We start from the raw sequence: 7,403 nt of genomic DNA on the forward strand, positions 1-7,403 counted from the left end.
GATACAAAGTATAGTTGCAGTAACAAGCAACTGCAAAGTATTAAACCATTCAACATTCTGGGTTCCAGTCAATAGATCTACATTAAAAAGGTCAACAAAGAGGGCGTGTCAGCCGAGTTTTCCGGGAGTGGCAAGGCCAAGGGCTGCCTCCAGGGCCGCAGTTTCCTGGCCTCGCAAGCCAGCCAGCCTGAGTAAGCTGATGTTTACTAATCTGGCCGGTGGCCTGGCGTTGTCCACCAACGCGACTGATGGTCGCAATGGTTATCCCAGCCTGCGACCTTGGTCGCAGTGCTGGGAACGCAAATGCAGCAGTAGGTGTCATGCACCTCCTGCTGCATTGCATGTTTGCAGGGATTGAATTGCAAAGCTGCTAGCGTGAAGCTTTGCAATTCCATCCAGGGCATACAGTCAGTAGGGGGGGTCAGGGTTAGGCTCTAGGGGGAGGGTTAGGCACTAAAGGGGGAGGGTTAGGTTTAGGCTGCGTGAATCGAGCGGTTAGGTTCAGGCACTAGGGGAGGTTACTGTTAGGCACTAAAGAGGGAGGGTTCGGGTGGGTACACACCTAAACGACCAGCAATCATGCCGATGTCCAGGGCGATTTGTCTTCACCCTGGACATTGCATGTTTGCCAGTACACACTTAAAAGATGTACTGAAAGACGGAACAATCACTGTTCCGTCCTTCATAAACTTGTACAGGCTCACATGCGATATTGTGTGATTGACTGTGCAGCACAGCCAATCGCACGATATTGCATGCGACCGTGGGAAAGCGCAGATTGGGCATACACTCCACAAAATGCACGATTTGTCGTTCTGATTTGGCTAAACCTGCCAAATCGGCTCGATATAGTCCTGGTGTGTATGCACCCTTAGGGCTAGAGTAGGGAGAGGTGGAGGGTTAGCCATTGTCTGGATTCTGAGAGACGGAATCCCGACTGCCAGCATCCCATACCCAACCCCTGTCCAGTACTGAATCACCCCATAATCTTCAAATTTAGGGGTGGAATTGGGAGCATGATCTAATTTCCACATCAGGAATGCGGAACAAGGTGTCTCATGACAAGAAGCCTCTATGCCCAACACAAGCACTACTCTGAAAGAAGGCTTTTACTGCACAATTTATAAAGTATATTGCACTGAACAGATATTGATGTGTCCTATTTCACCTATGAGGAGACAACCTAGGACAAGGGGAGTGTAGTCTAGGTATTTGGGGCAGTGAAGGCCCTACAAGATGAGTGCAGAAACTCTCTGCCCCCCCCCCCCCCCCTTTCCACAGTACTTTTCTCTTTGTACATATATTTATCTGCCTTGTGCTCACAGCAATCTAGTTTTTGGTATTGACCCCATAAAATATTTTTTACTTACTTTTGTAGGAATGCTAGAAATGTCACTTTAAACTGTCTGTTAATGGTAAGACTAATTGTTCTCCTAACATAGGGCCAGGCGTGTCTTAAGAGAGGAGGGGGCATGTGTGCATTCCCCGTCATGGGCTCCCACCTCCCACCCCAGTGGTTGCAGCATCTCGGGAACTAGATGGGCACCAGATCGCCGGGGAAATGGCGCCCTCCTCACAGCCGTGGTGGCCATTTTTCAGCGTTTTGCGCAGCGCTGAGAGACCCGAAGCGGGACCTCGGAGAGGTAATTTTTAAATACTATGGGTGCAGGGTGTGCCCTGGGCTCTTGTGTAACGCACTCCCTGCACCCATTATAGATACGCTCCTGCATAGTGCTCATTCAGAGGTGGATGCAGTATGTATCAGCCCTGCTACTTCGGATGCAGAAGATCTGAGTATTTAGGCTAATGCAGCAGGTGGCATCGTTTGTAAAAAAAAAAAAAAAAAACCTGCTGGCTTCCTCAGATCCGCTAGCTGTGTCCAAAGATGTAGCATCGGATCACTGCGTGAACATTGGGTGGCCATCGAACACCAGAGTAACCCTGCCGGTACTAGTAAAACTGCGTCCAATGACACAGCCACTGGCTTCGGCATGCTCAGAAAATGGGGCCAACGCTTCCATTTTCTGCAACACCCCCCCTGTTGCTGCCATCAAAACGGCTGCAGACTGTCAGTCACCCGCGATCTGCGTCCAATGTTACAGGACCAGATCTGCACATGCTCAGTGTGGCTCCTGCGCAGATCAAAAAAACTATGAAATCTGTGTGAAAATCTATTTACCACCTATTTATGCCCATGCAATGTTTTTGCCTACATCAGATGTACCTGGATTGGAGCAAAACGCTGTCCAACTGAAAGCACAGGAAGACGCCTCATGATTACATATGAGAGAGCAGTTCTGTGACTGTCCAGACAAACACAACATACAGTATATTTACCCTTCCCGTCCCAGGAATCTCATTTAAATAACTTTTTTTCTGCAAAATTAAATTTTTGCATATGGGTGCAATTTGAGGCTGGAGTGTACGTGCACAACCTACTGTAGATGTAGCCAATTCACCTAGCTCCTCTCAATACACTCTCCATAGTTACCTTTTCTAAAATCAGATGCACTTGTTTATAAATGTGCTCCGGCTGGGGTATGTAGCTGTGGTTGCAATGGTAAAATGTGTTATGTTGGCAGCAGTGATTATAGACAGGATGGACAGACCCAGTTCCTTTTTCATCCATTTGGGGCATGCCTTACATCTGGTTATGTATAGTGGTGGGTGGAGTCGGACACTAGCTAATTGAAAACTGTCTCCCACCCCCTATATAACCCCTCCCTTTTCCACCATAAGCTCAGTCTTGTTTTTAATGCCTTTTGGAGTAAGGCACTAGCTAGATAGGTCCTTGCTTGTAGTTGTATTTCTCTTTTTGGTGCGTAGTTCCTGGAGACAGGCGACAAGCACTAACAGAGTGATCAGAAGGTTTGTGTGAACCCATTTCCCACTCTAAAGACAGCCCCTGAGAGAGTCACCAAACTACCATGTTCCTGGGTCTCTCTCCAGGCCAGACACACATCTGAGGGGGCCGCAGGCAAAAAGGTAAGGTTTGTTACAAAGTATAAAAATCTTGTTGCCAATATACTGCTTCCTGGCACACTGCTTTTGAGCAGATTGGCCGGGGCTTGTTATTACTTAATGTGCCCACGCACATAGCGATATTTTACACGATCTGTCCGATTCCGACGCATTGGAACAACAGATCGTGTAAATTATAGCCAAATCGTGAGGAAATCGTGAGTCCCCACTCAAGATCACAATGCGATGCACGTCCCCGCTGGTCGCACATCGCATCGTCAGATCTGCCGTGCAGTAGGGCAGATCTGACAATCTAGGACATGATGCACTGTGAAAGTCTGGATGCAGGAGAGATCGTTTGAAGATTGGACACCAAATCGTGTGGAGATCATGTGCAGAGCTGCCGGGGAGAGTTTCAAGGGAAATCGTACACAAATCGTATACATCGGCTGATCGTGGGCAGATCGGTATGTGTGTGGGCACCTTTACAGATACTGTAGAGCCAGCTTGTCTCACACCACCACACTGCTTTTGAGCAGATTGGCCGGGGCTTGTTATTACTTACAGATACTGTAGAGCCAATTTGTCTCACACCACCACACTGCTTCAATCCTCAGGTCTGGAAGGGTTACAGAAGCAGCAACATGCTGCTGCCTTTATAAGAAAGAGGGGCTTTGCTGGGTTCCAGGACACCGCTGCACAAGTAGACTCACAGCAGTGACGTCATTAGGCTGGGCCACACAATAGTTTCCGGGGATCGCTAGAGACTAAGGGAACAAGTGGCCGGAGGCAATCAGGTGCCGCTGCACATGCGGCGGGTGACGTCATTTGAATGTGTGACTGTAGTGAGTAGACACCTCTGCGTGTGTAGTCGTGCAGTGGTGACGACATCGGGCCGCGGACGCCGGAGGCTATGATTACAGGTGTCCTGAATTAGCAGGACCCTGCGGCTGGCCACGCCTCCACTCCCCCAGGTATTGAAATGCAAGCTGCTGCAAAGCCATAGCTGCTGAAATCTGTGTAGAACTCACAACAGGCATCGGGGGGATGGAAACTGACAAGCTAAGTCGAAAACAGGGATTATTCTTATTCTGTATTTTACCTGGGTCTGAATTTATAGCAGGGCTGAAACTAGGATTTTTGTCACCTGGGGCAAGACAGTAATTTGGCGCCCACCTGGTACTTCCCCCATAGTAATGCCCCCTGCAACAGTACACCTATAGTATTGCCCCTGTAGTAGTGCCCCTGTAAAAGATTTGCCTATGACAGCTGTCGAAAAAAAGTGCAGTATTGAGGTGCAAACTTGCAGGAACCTCCCTGCACCCTTGGGACAGGCCCATAAAGTAATGCCCCTGTAGTAGTGCCCATATGGTAATGCCTCCTTAGTAGTGCCCATATTGTAATGCCCCCATAGTAGTGCCCATATAGTAATGCCCCTGTAGTAGTGCTCATATAGTAATATCCCTGTAGTAGTGCCCATATTGTAATGCCCCTGTAGTAGTGGCCATATGGTAATGACCCTGTAGTGCCGCTTACAGAAAAAAAAATTACCTTAAACTAGGGGTGAGCGGGTTCGGATTTCTGAAATCCAAACCCCCCCGAGCCCCCCCGATCCGAGTCAGGCTCGACTTTTCCCGCCTGACTCGGATCTGACATCGAGGCAAAACGTCATCATCCCGCCTTCCGAGTCTCGCGGGTTTTGGATCCTATATAAGGTACCCGCGTCGGCGCCATTTTCTCACTCGGCTGTGGACAGTGAAGAGGGAGGGTGGGAGTTAGTGCTGTGTAGTGTAGTGTAGTGCTGCTGTTGTCCACTACTTCAAAGTCCATAGGGGCTGGCTGTGTTGTGCTGTGCTGCTGTTGTTAATAGGGGCTGTGTCCACTACTTCAAAGTCCATAGGGGCTGGCTGGACTGTGTTGTGCAGTCAGTTCTCCATAGGGGCTGTGTCCACTCCAAAGTCCTGTGCAGTGTCCCAGTCCTAAAGGGGTGCTGTAGTGTTGTCCAGGGGGTGCTCTGTCCATCAGGGGTGCTCCCCCCAAGTGCTAAAAAAATAATATATTTTCTGTGTTTGTGAATTGTGTGCGCAGTAGCCGCACGTGCATCAACAAAGTAGTGCCAAGCGTGCGCCTGTGTCATAAGTAAAGGGCCGGCTGGCTTGACCGTTAAAGGGTGCTGTAACCCCCGAAAGTACACTCCAGTCCAAACCAAAAAAAAATTATTTTCTGTGTTTGTGAATTGTGTGCGCAGTAGCCGCACGTGCATCAACAAAGTAGTGCCAAGCGTGCGCCTGTGTCATAAGTAAAGGGCCGGCTGGCTTGACCGTTAAGGGTGCTGTAACCCCCGAAAGTACACTCCAGTCCAAACCAAAAAAAAAATTATTTTCTGTGTTTGTGAATTGTGTGCGCAGTAGCCGCACGTGCATCAACAAAGTAGTGCCAAGCGTGCGCCTGTGTCATAAGTAAAGGGCCGGCTGGCTTGATCGTTAAGGGTGCTGTAACCCCCGAAAGTACACTCCAGTCCAAACCAAAAAAAAAATTATTTTCTGTGTTTGTGAATTGTGTGCGCAGTAGCCGCACGTGCATCAACAAAGTAGTGCCAAACGTGCGCCTGTGTCATAAGTAAAGGGCCGGCTGGCTTGACCGTTAAGGGTGCTGTAACCCCCGAAAGTACACTCCAGTCCAAACCAAAAAAAAAATTATTTTCTGTGTTTGTGAATTGTGTGCGCAGTAGCCGCACGTGCATCAACAAAGTAGTGCCAAGCGTGCGCCTGTGTCATAAGTAAAGGGCCGGCTGGCTTGACCGTTAAGGGTGCTGTAACCCCCGAAAGTACACTCCAGTCCAAACCAAAAAAAAAATTATTTTCTGTGTTTGTGAATTGTGTGCGCAGTAGCCGCACGTGCATCAACAAAGTAGTGCCAAGCGTGCGCCTGTGTCATAAGTAAAGGGCCGGCTGGCTTGACCGTTAAGGGTGCTGTAACCCCCGAAAGTACACTCCAGTCCAAACCTAAAAAAAAATTATTTTCTGTGTTTGTGAATTGTGTGCGCAGTAGCCGCACGTGCATCAACAAAGTAGTGCCAAGCGTGCGCCTGTGTCATAAGTAAAGGGCCAGCTGGCTTGACCGTTAAAGGGTGCTGTAACCCCCGAAAGTACACTCCAGTCCAAACCAAAAAAAAATTATTTTCTGTGTTTGTGAATTGTGTGCGCAGTAGCCGCACGTGCATCAACAAAGTAGTGCCAAGCGTGCGCCTGTGTCATAAGTAAAGGGCCGGCTGGCTTGACCGTTAAGGGTGCTGTAACCCCTGAAAGTACACTCCAGTCCAAACCTAAAAAAAAATTATTTTCTGTGTTTGTGAATTGTGTGCGCAGTAGCCGCACGTGCATCAACAAAGTAGTGCCAAGCGTGCGCCTGTGTCATAAGTAAAGGGCCGGCTGGCTTGACCGTTAAGGGTGCTGTAACCCCCGAAAGTACACTCCAGTCCAAACCAAAAAAAAAATTATTTTCTGTGTTTAGCCGCACGTATATATCAAATCGATATAACATAAATGGAGGACCAAACTTTCTCCGATAAAAATAAAATAGAGAAAGATCAAGAACCACTTCCTCCTAGTGCTGAAGCTGCTGCCACTAGTCATGACATAGACGATAACATGCCATCAACGTCGTCTGCCAAGGCCGATGCCCAATGTCATAGTAGAGGGCACATACAATCCCAAATGGCAAAGTTCAGGAAAATGACCTTGAAAAAGACATTTAAATCAGCTGAAGAGAAACGTAAACTTGCCAATATGCCATTTACGACACGGAGTGGCAAGGAACGGCTAAGGTCGATCCCTAGTATGTTCATGACTAGTGGTTCAGCTTCACATGACGATGGAAGCACTCCTCCCACTAAAAAAATCAAAAGAGTTAAGCTGGCAAAAGCACAGCGAAGAACTGTGCTTTCTAAGAAGATATCACAAATCCCCAAGGAGAGTCCAAGTGTGGTGGTGGTTGCGATGCCTGACCTTCCCAGCACTGGACGGGAAGAGGTGGCTCTTTCCACCATTTGCACGCCCCCTGCAAGTGCTGAAAGGAGCACCCACAGTCCACTTGCTGATATGCAAATTGAAGATGTCACTGTTGAAGTACAACAGGATGAGGATACTGGTGTAGCTGGCGCTGAGGAGGAAGTTGGCGAGGAGGATTCTGATGGTGATGTGGTTTGTTTAAATCAGGCTCCGGGGGAGGACAGTTGTTGTCCGTGGGATGAAAAAGCCCATCACGGTCATGCCTGGGCAGAAGACCAAACATTCCACCTCTTTGGTCTGGCAATATTTCTATCCAAATCCGGACAACAACTGTCTTGCCATATGTACCATATGTAAAGGTGAAATAAGTAGGGGTAGGGACGTCAACCACCTAGGAACATCCTCCCTTATACGGCACCTGCAGCGCGTTCA

The sequence above is a fragment of the Taudactylus pleione genome, unplaced genomic scaffold, assembly GCF_031769625.1.
Source record: "Taudactylus pleione unplaced genomic scaffold, aTauple2 ptg000642l, whole genome shotgun sequence".
Taxonomy (NCBI): Eukaryota; Metazoa; Chordata; class Amphibia; order Anura; family Myobatrachidae; genus Taudactylus; species Taudactylus pleione.